Source organism: Protopterus annectens, chromosome 10.part0, assembly GCF_019279795.1.
Source record: "Protopterus annectens isolate FY-2018-M chromosome 10.part0, PAN1.0, whole genome shotgun sequence".
Lineage (NCBI taxonomy): Eukaryota > Metazoa > Chordata > Ceratodontiformes > Protopteridae > Protopterus > Protopterus annectens.
Window position 1 is genome coordinate 273,890,001 of NC_056744.1, and position 15,952 is coordinate 273,905,952.

The window sequence follows — 15,952 nt, forward strand, 5'->3', positions numbered from 1 at the left end:
TACTGATCAGAGATGACTTCCCTTTTTGGGATTGTGCTCTATCATGTAGTAGCCTCCTCCTTTCATTGTATAGCTTATTAATGGCCAGGGTCCACCAGACAGGTCCCCTGCCTTTGGAGGAATGAGTCTTGTTGTTATTTGGGATAGCACGATCCATGCATTCCAGTAGGTGTCTATAGAATGCGTTTGTAAAGGATTCAGCAGTCTGAGCCATATTTACCACTATCCCAGGGTGTTTGAAGGATGCCACCTTGGTTTAGAGAAGTGTGACATTTGCTTTTGAGAAATTCTTCACTGAGATTACCTAGGATGGGGGTGGGGACGGGATATGGCTGTCCAGTGAGATAAATGTATGGTCTGACCTTACCAATGAGGGGTATTCCTCTGGTGTGGAACATAGGGTCCCCATGTTGGTGATGGTCAGATCCAATATGTTTTCCCCTCTTGTGGGTGTGGTGACCAGAGTTGCCATAGCATTTGAGTTTAGAAATACTAGCAACTGTTGGGCAAGGGTGTTGGGGCTTGAGTAGTATTCCCAGTCAATGTTTGGGTATTTGAAGTCACCCAATATAATGGTGTTTGGGGAGACCTTCATATTCTCCAGTGGTCCCAGGAAAGCCGAGTGGGGTTCCTGAGTTTGGGAGGGTGGTCTGTAGCAGGCTACAAACTGAAAGGCAGTTTTGCCCACTGTTAGTTGCACATGTATGGTCTCCGATGCTTCGTGCAATGCTACTAACCTGGAGGTGTGTGTATCTGTGAAGTATATGGATACTCCCCCTATTTTTGTTGGCCAGTCCAAGTCTTGTGGCCAAAAAGCATGGTATGAAGTATAACCTGGTAGTGCTGGTGTGCTTTTGGGAGCCTGAATCAGGTGTCTGTTACTGCACAGATATCAACATTCTCCATACTGAGGAGAGTCCTGAGTGCGCGCAGTTTGAGGGTAAGACATCTGGTGTTGAGCAGCATTACCCTTAGTTTCTTTTACCTTGTAACGTCTATGGAGGTGAGTTTGTCTTTTGAGCCTCGCTTAGAAAAGGCACTATGGGGGTGGCAATAGCCTTAGCCAGTATTCGAAAGTCCAGGGGTGACAGGTGCAAGCTGTCCATAGAGAAGCTATGTGGCATGTCGAGCATGTCATCCCAGGCTGACAGACACTGGCTCCCATTTGAATGACACCAATATGTTAGCCAACTTTTAAAAGTGATCAGTTTGTCTGTATACTGTGACATCAGTCTTGGTGAGGGTAAGATGCTACACAAGGTCAAGGTCCTACTGGCCTGGGCTACATGATCAGAGAGCTCCTCTATGTCTGTTGTCATGTAGTCCAGGGAGGAACGTCAGAGGTTATTCTCACCAGCATGGACAATGATGGAGCCATTTCTGTACTTGCTTTGGAGTGACCTGAGTGCATGTGTTATGTGGCGGATCCTGGCACCCGACAGACAGCTCAAAGTGACCATCTCCTTGTTCAGCCTGGTGAGTGGGACGTCAGTGTGTCTGACAATAAGTGTCACCTATTACAAGTGTATTAGGTGTGTTTTTAGTCCTAAGGGCAGTGACTGTGACTGTGTGGCACACTGACTTTGTGAACTATGTGATATGTGGGTATTGTTGTGGGGTAGCAGTTGTTTGTGTGTCTGCTTTGGAGGTCTCTGCTGCTTAGGCAGAGTTTATTTAGAAATTCCGAGTATGTTTTTGTGTGGTAATGTAGTATGATTGCTGTCGCTATAGGTCTATGTGAGACTGGATTTGTGGTGTGTGTGGTTACCTTCACCACCTGAAAGACTGTGCCAGTCATGGGTCAAGAGAGCTCAGCCTCCTGTATGTCTATATAGTTGCATCTCTCACATATATCTGAGTTTGTTGGTAGGAGGAGAGGGTTGTCTGTGTATGTAAGGCAGTTGTAACATTGCATCAAAATTCCAATATTCACCAGCTGGACTGGAGAGTACAGATGAAACTGACCTTTGGACATGCCAGGATATTATGATGACATACTCTGTTGACTGATCACAAAGGATCAGTAGGGTGTTAAGTGTGTAAAAGAGTATAACAGGGGGTTAGTGCTCAGGTTCGTCAGTGTTTTGGAAAGATTATCTGTGAAGGAGTCCAGACTGAACCATGACACCTCCTTCAGCTATGTCATAAGTAGCAATTTACATTCATATATGTCCTGAGTCAGGGCCAACTGTACCTGACTGACAATGCTGACATCCTGTCAGACAGGCCCATATATACATACCCACCTCCCACTGACAAAAGGCCCTATCATCATACCAGGAGATATCACATGTAGAATGGGTAACAGCACCCCCCAAAGCCGAAAGCATGGCATCAATTGGATTACATTGTTTCCCTATATGTGTCATGAGTGAACTACAGGAAAAACAGACCCTGCACCTGAACAGTCTGGTGAGCCTCACCCTCTCTACAGGATCTGAAACTTGAATGTGTTACAGCAACATGTGGCACTCCCCACAAGTGTTGGTGCACAACAGACCATGGGAAGTATAGTCCAATAAGCCTATGAAGTCTGATCTGCAAGGCCATGGAGTCCATCATGATTGAAGTCATAAACAGAGCTATTGGAAGCCGACAAACACACAACCCTACCAAATGTGGTATGTTCATGGGCAGATCATGGTTCCCAAACCTGCTAGACTGTTTGCAAGACAGCCACCCAGGACATACATCACTGAACGGAGCTACACATGTCCCACATAGACTTTGAATAGCCCCTTATCAACATCCCAAACACATGTCGTATCCAGAAAATCAACAATCTGTGCATAAATATGTATTGTCATAGGAAGGAATGGCAATTTGTCCACAGATAGATCACACAAGATAAGAATTGTGGAGCCCTGTTCAAGTTGTTAACACCTGCTGACCCACATTATTTATTCCTGGGATTGCATAAAACAAAGTGTGCACACATTACCATGTCCAGTCTGATGATGTCAGCATCCTACAAATATAGCAGGAGAAAAAAAAATAGCCAGTCAAGCATATAGCGTGTCGTGTTAATGCGTATCTCTTTAGTTTCATAACGTAGTTAGGTAGGGGTTCGAATCCTGCAATTGTTGACTGTATGTGTGTGATTTCTATTGAGAGGAGTGCCCTTTTTGGAGACTGGGAAAACACATTAAAAGAGGTACATTCCTCTTTGGAAAGTCTGATGATGTCAGCATCCTACAAATATAGCAGGAGAAAAGAAACCTCCCAATGAAGCATATAGCGCATTATGTTAATGCGTATTTCTCTAGCATTATAACATAGTTAAGTAGGGGTTTGAATCCTGCAACTGCTGACTGTTTGTGTGTGATATCCTTTGTGAGGAGTGTCCTTTTTGGAGACTGGGAAAACACATTAAAAGAGGTACATTCCTCTTTGGAAAGTCTGATGATTTCAGCATCCTACAAATATAGCAGGAGAAAAGAAACCACTCCGTAACGCATTTAGCACGTCTTGTTAATGCGTATCTCTCTAGTACCATAACATAGTTAGGAAGTAGTTCAAATTCTGCAATTACTGACTCTGTGTGGAGGGGTGTGATTTCCTTTGAAAGGAGTGCCCTTTTTGGAGACTGGGAAAACACATTAAAAGAGGTACATTCCTCTTTGGAAAGTCTGATGATGTCAGCATCCTACAAATATAGCAGGAGAAACAAAACCACACAGTAAAGCATATAGTGCTTTGTGTTAATGTATATCTTTCCAGTGTCATAACATAGTTAGATGTGGGTTAGAGTCCTGCAATTGCTGACTGCGTGTGTGGGGGGGTGTGTGTATGTGTGTGATTTCCTTTGAGAGGAGTGCCCTTTTTGGAGACTGGGAAAACACATTAAAAGAGGTACATTCCTCTTTAGAAAGTCTGATGATGTCAGCATCCTACAAATATAGCAGGAGAAAAAAAATAACCCAGTAAAGTATATAATGTGTTGTGTTAATGTCTATCTCGCTAGAATCATAACATAGTTAGATGTGGGTTCGAGTTCTGCAATTGCTGACTGTGTGTGTGGGGGGCGTGTGTATGTGTGTGATTTCCTTTGAGGGGAGTGCCCTTTTTCGAGATTGGGAAAACACATTAAAAAAGGTAGATTCCTCTTTGGAAAGTCTGATGATGTCAGCATCCTACAAATATAGCAGGAGAAAAGAAACCACCTAGTAAAGCATATAGCGTGCGTCATGTTAATGTGTATCTCTCTAGTATCATAACATAGTTAGGTAGGGGTTCAAATCCTGCAATTACTGACTGTGTGTATATGTGTGAGTTCCTTTGAGAGGAGTGGCCTTTTTGGAGACTGGGAAAACACATTAAAAGAGGTACATTCCTCTTTGGAAAGTCTGATGATGTCAGCATCCCACAAATACAGCAGTGGAAATGAAAACTCCCCCTCAAGCATATAGCATGTCATGTTAATGTGTATCTCTCTAATATCATAACATAGTTAGATAGGGGTTTGAATCCTGCATGTGCTGACTATGTGTGTCAGGGTGTGTATATGTCTGTGTGATTTCCTTTGAAAGGGATGCCCTTTTTGGAGACTAAGGAAACACCTTAAAAGAGGTGTATTCCTCTTTGGCACGTCTGATGATGTGAGCATCCTACAAATATAGCAGTGGAAATGAAAACCACAGTAAAGCATATAGTGTATCATGTTAATGCATATGTCTCTAGTGTCATAACATAGTTAGGTAGGGCTTGAATCCTGCAATTGTGTGTGTGTGATACTGTTGGTCAATGCAGTGTGGGTTTTGCTTTTACTATGGTATGACATCTCAGGATTAAAACAGTATGCGCTTTGCACACATCAGGTATTTGTGTGGCAAATAAATATATGTACATGTGACCTCAATTAGTACATAGGTGTGAAGCCTGCATGCTACATGAATACATTTGTTACCTTTGACAGATTGTGCTGCTGATTCTCAGATCGCAGGTCACATATGTATGTATGTGACAAGGCCAGCCACTGTAGTGATCTGTGGCCAAGGTCATCTGTGTCACACACACCCATGACAGTTACTATAGACTAGTGTGAGTGAGGGTACATGCCTGGGGTATATGTCAGACATGTTCATACACAACAAAGTCTGGCAATAATGGACAGTCATTATAGGTGTACAACAGCCTTGTGGATATACATTCCAGGCCTTGTGGATATGCATACAGGCCCCTAATTTCTTATGTGAGGGGGTGTGTGATTTCCTTTGAATGGAGTGCCCTTTTTGGAGACTGGGAAAACACATTAAAAGAGGTACATTCCTCTTTGGAAAGTCTGATGATGCCAGCATCCTACAAATATAGCAGGAGAAAATTAACCACCCAGTAAAGCATATAGTGCGTCGTGTTACTGTATATTTCTTTAGTATCATAACATAGTTAGATGTGGGTTCAAGTCCTGTAATTGCTGACTGTGTGTGTGTGGGGGGGTGTGTGTATGTGTGTGATTTCCTTTGAGGGGAGTGCCCTTTTTGGAGACTGGGAAAACACATTAAAAGAGGTACATTCCTCTTTGGAAAGTCTGATGATGTCAGCATCCTACAATTATAGCAGGAAAAAAGAAACCACCCAATAAAGCATATAGCACACGTCATGTTAATGGGTATTTCTCTAGTATCATAACATAGTTAGGTAGGGGTGAGAATCCTGCAATTACTGACTGTGTGTATGTGTGTGGTTTCCTTTGAGAGGAGTGGCCTTTTTGGAGACTGGGAAAACACATTAAAAGAGGTACATTCCTCTTTGGAAAGTCTGACGATGTCAGCATCCCACAAATACAGCAGTGGAAATGAAAACTCCCAGTAAAGCATATAGCGTGTCATGTTAATGCATATCTCTCTAGTATCATAACATAGTTAGGTAGGGATTTGAATCCTGCAATTGCTGAGTATGTGTGTGGGGGTGTATATGTGTCTGTGTGACTTCCTTTGAAAGGAATGCCCTTTTTGGAGACTAGGGAAACACCGTAAAAGAGGTGTATTCCTCTTTGGCAAGTCTGATGATGTCAGCATCCTACAAATATAGCAGTGGAAATAAAAACCACAGTAAAGCAGAGAGCGCACTGTGTTAATGCATATGTCTCTAGTGTCATAGCATAGTTAAGTAGGGTTTGAATCCTGCAATTGCTAAGTGTGTCTAACACTATTGGTCAATGCGGTGGGGGTTTTGCTTTTACTATGGTATGACATATCAGGATTAAAACAGTATGTGCTTTGCACACATCAGGTATCTGTGTGGCAAATAAATATATGTACATGTGACCTCAATTAGTACATAGGTGTGAAGCCTGCATACTACATGAATACATTTGTTACCTTTGACAGATTGTGCCGCTGCTTCTCAGATCGCAAGTCACATATGTATGTATGTGACAAGGCCGGCCACTGTAGTGATCTGTGGCCAAGGTCATCTGTGTCACACACACCCAAGACATTTACTATAGACTAGTGTGAGTGAGGGTACATGCCTGGGGTATATGTCAGACATGTTCATACACAACAAAGTCTGGCAATAATGGACAGTCATTATAGGTGTACAACAGCCTTGTGGATATGCATACAGGGCCTTGTGGATATGCATACAGGCCCCTAATTTCTTATGTGATACACTGAGGGACTCCACAATACCTTTCAATATGTGGATACCAAAGGACAGATGACATAACACTTGGCTGTATGTACATATTGGTACCCAACATACATGTTGGGGCCTACCACCTATGTGGTACTGTCGGGATAGTATGTATAGTAAATGTGGATGACTATGTTATAGTTGGCTTAGAGCTATACAGCATGTGTTGGACAACAGGTATCTGTCTGTATGATACCCTTGTGTAGGATATGTGTCCCATCCAGAGAATGCATTGTAGGCCAATGCATGCATTTCCAGATGTGGATGGACATATCCCTAGTGTGTTTGCATGTACCTAAGAAGGCTATATGCCAAACAGGTGTGGTCCCAGGAATGGGTGGTGGTCAATACCACTGGTTGCTGTTATAGTATAGTACCAGAAGGATCCAACTGTTACTGAGTTCCCTACATCTGTGTGTCAGTTGTCAGGACATCATCTAATGATTGGTTATAGTCAGGCTGTTGAGGTTGTGTATACTACCAGAATGCAAAACATTGACAGATAGTAACAGTATCACCCACAGCATAGTGTCAAAACATGTCATACACACATGTGTACCCATGTTAGAACATATCTGTAGTAGAATGCATACTGGCCACTGAGAGATACTATGAGATGTTAACACTGTGTAATACAGGGTATGTCACACGTCCCATGTGTCCACTATGCACGTACATGCAGACAGTGCACCCCCACCATGTTCACAGATGTACACCTGCTAATCTGTACTGCACACATCACACACGTACTGTCCACTCACTAACACATGCTGGCAACACTATACACTTCAGCCAAGTGGCACATGGGCGGACAATACATACCCAGACATAACACTGGTGTAAACAATACTACATTGACAATCATAGCTTTGATGCATCATGCCTGCTCAGATATACCTACAAGGATATCATTACACTTTCCTGTTGACAATATGCTAGCATTGCTACACTGCTATAATGTCACCCTGTGCATCAGCACCATGTTAGCCTGTTCCTGCATCAATGTTACAGATGACAGGAGGTGGCACAGGTTTCATCGTATGCACAGGGTGTGTTTTTGGTTTGCCAGAGCCCGACACTGACCCATCCAATCGACATGTATGTGTGTGTGTGTGTGTGTGTGTGTGTTTGTGCGTGTGTGTGTGTGTGTGTGTGTGTGTGTGTGTGTGTGTGTGTGTGTGTGTGTGTGTGTGTGTGTGTGTGTGTGTGTGTGTGCGCGTGTGTGTGAGGGACAACAGTACAGCATGGGACAACGTTGATGTATTGTGTGTGTGTGTATGTGTGAGCCCTAGGTGTTTGGTTTATGTGTGTGTGTCTGCATGCACACAGCTCCACCATGTGGCTGCCATATATGGGAGTTTGTGAGACAGCCACAGACTGTACCTGCCAGGCTGTACAGATCGTTGTCTCTGGGCACGGACATGGTACCTGTGCCTGGCAGGGATACTACGGACAGTATCGGGTATTAAGCCTGACTGGGTACTATCATCAGAGGCAGAAGTATGTCGACTGGACCCATGTCCCTGCTGAGACTGGCCAGAGACATGGGCACATGGTCTACTAGGATGGTCAATCGACAGGCCAGCCCCAGCATTGCTAGGGCTGGTACTGCCACTACAGGAGTGACTGCGATCTGTGGGTCGTCCGTGACGACTGCCAGCCATTGATGTTGCTGGCATACGTCCACATCGACGTCTCAACCATCCCGCATGGTCCTGACTCATGGAAAACACATTGTGGAGGGCATCTTATGTCCCCCCCCCCAAAGTCTATCAATGACCTCGGTGTAATTACGGATGGCACTGGCAAGGTCATGGATACTGTCATTGATAGCAGTGTAATGGACCCTCTGCAGCCCGGAACATACTTGAGGTTGTAAGACCTTTGTGGGCATGTCTGCCAGAGGCATTACGACCAGCGGTGCTCCCACGAGACCCCTGGACATCCACCTATGTGGTACCATTCCAGGAATCCAGGCATGGGCTGCTGTGAGGGGATGCATGTGCCATGGATACCACACTATCCTGGTCACTGCCAACTGTATGCTGTCCCTCGGCTAAGGCCATTGGTGATGAGGGAATGTATTGGCAGTATGAGTGTGCGCATAGATGGGGTGGAAAGCTGTGTACTGTCGATTGGCGGACCAATGACAGACCCTGTCAAACCTGCCTGTGCCACAATACATGTATCATCATCTCCACTATTTGTGGCAGTGACTTCAGGTTCCCTGCTGCATTCAGCCAACCCAAACTCAGCACCTGTGAGAGGAAGACAGAAAACACACTTTACAATCTGTACATGATGTTATCACACATGCACACATGAACACATGCACACATGCACACATGCACACATGTACACATGCACACAAATACACTCCTCACTACAGCAGATACACACACACACCAGCAATCCAACACATACTCAATAGTGGTTGAAGGTGGGTCACAGTATCACAAGGCAAAGAGTCAACTCATATGTGTCAGCATGCAGAATATGTGTTACTCAAGACCATGAAGTGCGAGTGTAGACAGCCCTAGTTAATAAGGGTATACATGGCTTTGATGCATGTGTGTAGTTGTTCAGTGATTGGCTACACCCTGGAACACAATGTGTACAAGGACACAACATTGATGTGCAAGTATTATCAGCTCTGCAATGTCCTGTGCACCATCACTCACAGGTATACATACCATGGCTGCATGTGTTATTTGTGTGTCACATAGATTTCCATGTATGATTACAGTGTCTGTATCTGTAGCAGATAATAGTGGGCACAGGTGTAGCACATGCATGCTATGTACACACGGGATGAGTGGTGCATATATACGTGATGGAATACCAATGCTCAACGTGGCCATTGTACAATGGTAATGTTGAGTGTGGGACATATTGCAGATATGTCAGTGCCAGCCATGACATGGCATGCTACAAAACTGCAACATTAAACACCATACATACCCAATGTGTGTCATGTGATCTATACACCCAATAGCATTCCAGGACATATATGTGTCACTTTGTACAGATGGCGACTGCTATGCATATTGTGTATAGTTGCATATGTTTGCACACACACACAACATTGAGATGCAAAGCAATGACTGCTATGTGTAGTACTGTGGTCACTGTAACTGGATGGGGTGTAGTACCATGAGCCATCATCATCATCATGCATTATGTGGTTACTCAAGGCTACTAATGTATGACAGACCACCGCCTAGCATGCTGTACCTGAACTGCAGTACCGTGGCTACATTCACAATTACACAGCCACTTTGTATATGGGTGTGTGAGGTGCCCAATAGGGAACATTGCCTAACATGGTTATGTTATGTGTTGAAGAGTGTTGCACAGCCCCATGATAGGCCTCTACCCCTCAGGTATATCATGTGTGCTGTGTGGATGACATGTGGGATACTGAAGTGTGGCCTTACTGCGTGTGTGTGGTTACGCCATGTGTAGCATGTTGAGGTGTACTGCGTATAACAAACGTGTTATGTTGTGTACAGCTGTATCAACTATGCCTATCCAATGTGCAGTACGGTGTTGCCACAAGTGTGTCTGATGCTCTGTGTATTGCATGTGACTGAGGCAGCTACTGACATTACTGCGATGTGCAACGTCTTACAGCAAACATGCACAGCATGCATTATGCGTAGGTGTGTTACGTGTACATGGCCTACCTCACCTATGACATGCACATTTCATTACCAATATTGAAGTTATAACACACTCACGAGCACGGATTGTCTGCCCTGCTGTCACACCAGAGGAACCTACAAGAATATGAGACAGTTCGTCAGTGGCCACAACTTTGGCATTGCTACTGTGGGTATGCTAAACTACAGTAGAACAACAGTCGACAGTCACAGGTGTACATATAATATTCCAAATATCAGTATTGCACAACACTAGGCAGAACAACTGCTAAACAGACAGTACAAATCTCACATATGCATAATCTAACAATACAGATAACTGTAGTCTACAGATAGGGCATGTTACCTGCACACTCCATGTCAACATGCTGGGTGGCTCCAGCCTCCGTGATGACACATGTCTGTGGCAGTTGATTTTGTTGGCCAGGAGCCACTACACTTGGGAGCAGCTCCTCCAATCTGGTGAGGGGGGATGAATGGCCACCCCACCACCTGTGGCAAGCTGTTGTCTATGGATATCAGATGTACGCCACCGGACATGTCTAATTAAATCACTGCAGTGATGGCATACCTGCTCATATGTCCGGTTATGCATGTCTATGTCATTTACTCAATGAACAAGATCTTGCCACAGTGCAGTCCACTCATGCTGGTGCTGGCTGCTTCTGGAAAACATCAGGGAGTAGTGCTGCACCAGGCTGTGGTAGATTTCCTGTTCCTCTGCTGCTGTGTAACAGGGATTACATTGGTGGTCCATCAGCATGAAAGAGAAATGAGCAATATGTGTGAGCGAGTCCTGTGGCACACTTTACACCCTTAACTACAGATATCACTTAACTGCCATATATAGCATCCGTTTGTCTGTCAGAGGATACACACGTTCAATACCACATATTGGTGCTCAGGCCACAACTGACTGACAGTGCCTGGTACACTCTATATATCAAACCACTATACAACAGTACCCGGCACACTGTTTGTGACACAATGCACAACTTCGCCACATGGGTATATATCACGCTAATGCACAAAATAAGATGTCATCCATTGCAATGAATGCAAAGTACAGTTACAGTAGTACCAGTAAATCACCCTAGTCGTTGATGCCATACCCCTGCCTAACATATGTTCACAGTTGTTAATATAGGTGGCATACTGTTGTAACAGAGTATATATGTTGCTAGATACACACGTATACCTTGTAACACACGTATGATTGCGGGCATGGTACAGGCATAATTACACACACATCAGACAAACATACAACACACCAATGTATGCCAACCCGGATGACCTTTACCTGTGTACCATACAGTACTGTGTGCCACTACTTACAAAACCTTATACCTGAGGTATGTAATCTCTGCATTCTACAGGAAACACACAAGACAGTGTTTCCAAACAATGTGAACATACACCATACTGTGCTGTTTAGGCCTACAGATTCAGGTAATACCACAGTTCATATGGGAGTTGGATTCACCAGCAGTACCACTCACTAAGCATACATGTATTGCTTTAGCCTACAATGGGACACCACAGTCGTCAACAAGGAACTATGTCACAATGTATGCCATACTACTATGTCTGCCTAGCAATAACATACACATCTTTTGCTGGCCTCACAGCTAGGACACAAACTACCATGTCAGATACAAATTTACACTAAGCTATCACACCTTTACAGACCTTGCACACATTCAGTGTTACACTCATTCAACCTCACATAGCAGGTATTGCATTGAGTACATGTGTGTGTGCATCGTGTCATAGGTAGGTAATACACTATTGGCCCTAGGGCCTAGAACAGCCTAGCCATATGCTACCATGGCCTTTGACACACATGTAATTTGATTTCACTTGCCCCTGTCAACCAGAACCACAGTGGTGATTCCCGGGGTGTATTACCTATCTCACAAACAATCATCAGGGGTATTTCTGACAAGTGCTAATGAGGATCCCTGTTTGCTGTTGCTAGGTGGTTTATTCCAGAGTATGGCATATCTCTGAGATAGGAACCTATCCCTCCAGCATGTGCTGTTTAGTGAGCTGACAAGGTTTAGGGCCCTAGAGCGTGTAGCCCGGAGGGATTGTGATATGTTGATATGGTGGTTGTCAAACAGCTATGGGTGTGACATACCTCTGTATGTCCAGCAGAGGTCACCTCTGTGTGGGCGGTATGCAACACAGTCTAGCTGTGGTTTTGTGAGTCAGTCTGCATAGGGCATCTGTTTGAGGCCAGTATTACTCTTTGTGAGGTATGTCTATGTCCTTTCCACTTGCTGTAGTTGTCATGTGAGGTACATACCACACAGGGCATTGTGATGAGTAGAGGGGAACACTGACCTCTATTTCCCTAGATGACACACCTGTTGTGATGACACATACCACATAGACAGATTACAAGACTAGTGTGGCACTGTGATTATCAAGGGAGAGGCTACTGTCCACCTATGTCCCATGTTCCCTTATCACACCTTCAGTGTTATGTAGATTTCCACCTATGTGGTAGTTAATGTGTACAGTGTTTTGGAAAGGAAGGATGGCACTGCAGTATTGACACTGGTCTTCAGTCCATGCCTTGGTCACCACGCACCTGTTGTGGTACATATGACCCTGTGTCTCTCTCTTTCTCTGTATATATATATATATATATATATATATATATATATATATATATATATATATATATATATATATCTATATATATACATATATGTATATATATATATATATATATATATATATATATATATATATATATATATACATATATACACATACATCTAAACATCCATTGCTGTACATATAGATGTACATATAGGCACATGTACAGTCCACGTCTCATGGTGGGGATATCAATTATGTGACAGTTGTGAGATATACAGTTATGTAATAATATTGCACAGTTTTGTGCAGAATGCATTTTGGTGTCCTCAGCCTATGTAGCTTTAGCAGGCCTCACTGGCTGTAACACAGCAAATCTGACAAATCAGTCCCACAGCATTTAACCACCACATGACATATACTAGCACTGCATGCTGTTTTCTATGCCACACACTACAACCTACATAGATATATGCACATAACAACAACAACATATATATGTCCACCCTTCACTAACAGTTGCAGTATGTCCCTTGCTCTATGCACATGTGCAGATACATATAGATATGTACTGCTGCCACATATGGATGATTCACAGTGTGTAGAGTACTCTTCAAGAACATCTACTACATGCCGGCAAATACATATGAGTTACATACCTTACCTTTGTATTTCTCTGCTCCATCTGTTGTTACTGTTTTTTTTTTTATTGTTTTTTTGTTTGGGTTTTCTCTGTCTGTTTCTGCTTCTGTTTCTTTTGTCTGTGTCTCTGTCTGTGTCTCTGTCTCTCTCTCGCTCTCACTCTCACTCTCGTTCTCTGTCTCTCTGTTCCTGCAATGATATTATTGCTTGCATGGACAGCAGGTACAGCCTGCTTTTCTAGGTATCTGCACATGTGCATGTGACAGCCTCTGCACCAGTTGGTGTCCACCATTAAGTAATTGCATGCAGCCTGCTGTGTGGTAATTGCAGTACTCACTGTGATTGCAGCCCAGTGTTATAAAATGCTAGATTAGGTAGGCATAGCCCTTTCAGCTTTCCAAGGTGGGGCCCATGCTTGTTTACTCTGGACACCGTTGTGTCAGTCAGAAGGTTGGTATATGTCTCATAGCTGTAGCTAGGGTTATAGCCAGTGATATGCATGTTGTACTCAAACCTGAATGTTGCTGCTTCCAGTACACACTTCTCAGTGTAGACTTTTACTCACCCCTCCAAATGCTAACACAGGATACATGGGACTATGTACTTTCTTTTTGAATTAGACAATTAACTACAATACAAATGTAGTTACTGCAATGTATTCTTCTGGCACATGCACTGTTTGTGAACTGTTATACTGTAATTATTAAGTTACTCACTTCTGAACAGTTTGTGGTTTGTTTGTGTTGACATTAGCACAGGCTGCTCAAGACAACTGGACATATTTCAGTACTGAGTATGTCTACCTACACCCTTGGTTTTGCCTGAATACACAGGTATGTCGTACTTTTGGGTAGGGGTGCAGAACTGCAAAGAGCATTATTTATTATCGTGTGATGTTTATCTTGCTGAACATACAGGGTTGCTGTGTACCTATTAGTCTAGCAAGGCAAGTAGTCTGTCTGCGTGGCTCCCACCTGTGGACATATCCAGATGGTAGCCAGAGGTTAGCCTATTATTCTTGGTCTGTGCACCACACCAGTCTTTTCTGCACTGGAACAATGGCATTGTCACAGTTGGTTGCTAGCAGTATATGGCTACATCCTGTGATATTTCTGTGTTGTACTCCTACATAAGAGCATGCTTGTGGAACTCCTTCCAAGCTATTCGCAGAGTGTGTAACAGTGGAAATGCTGACATGCCTGTGTGTTTCTGCCTCTGCCAGGCCTCAGATACTCTTAGGTATATATTTGAACAGCCTCAGGGAAAGGTACATATAAGTGAGATACACCTGTAATATATTACAAACATATTTCAGTTGAGACTTTCTTGGGAATCGGAGCATATGTATTACTACACCTTTTCTGATGTGCAAGCAGTGTCTACTCTCACTTATTGACATTATTCATTAAGTGTGATTCCCCACTTTTCTGCCTAATGTTAGTACTTTTCACAGTGATTCAAAGGGGCACAGAGGTGTCTTATTTTGCTGCTGAGCAGAACAAGGGCCCTGACATAGAGTGACTAAGGCAATTTTAAGCAGTTGTAAGTGGGTTTGTGCGGGTTTGTGCAATGCTTAGTGATGCTTAGCTAAGCACACACATGCGCACACTCACTTAAACCCATTTATGACTGCTTAAAAGTGCTTACTCCCACTAACCCCCGTGCTAATTTCTTTGAAAGAAAAGAAAATGGGGCGATAGGAAAGCGGTGAACAAGGGGGCACAAAGAGGGAAAGACAGTAGGAAAACAAGCTCGGGATGTGCAGGACGGGTGTAGGGAAGGTCCATAGCTGCCCATTTCTTTACCAGCAACAGCTGTGCATATGCAATAAATTTGGAGTGACATTTGAAACCTTCCACTCCTGGGAGAGGGGTGAGGACAGCAAAGTGTGTTGTACTGCCAATTATAATTATCAGTTTACATGTCCAGCGGACATGTGTGTGAAATGGGCAGCTATGTATGGTGCGTAAATTTTTTGTGGGTACAGATTGCCATTTTTTTTTTTTTCAGGCGAGAGTGGAAAGTGAGGTAGGGGAAGTAGGTATGTTTGGGGAGGTAGGTTGGGGAGGTAAACAGACAAGACAAACAAGACGCATACAGGGGCGGCCGGTGTATGACACATGGGGTGGGTGAAAATTGAAGGGATGGATCTTTGGAGATCGCAAGCCCATTAACCCACAGATGGTAACAGTGGAACTGAGATCCCCACCCATGGGCAGTCACCACTGCACCTTCTCAGCCCCAAGGGTAGCTGTGCTGGGGGCTGAGTAGGATGGGCAGTCTCACCCATGAGATGCGTCACTCTCGCCTCGAGCTGGCATCGGGGATCAGAGACTGAATGCTGGATCTCCCTACACACCACAACCCGGACCTACGAAGGGTGACAGGTGGCCCTTCTCCACCCA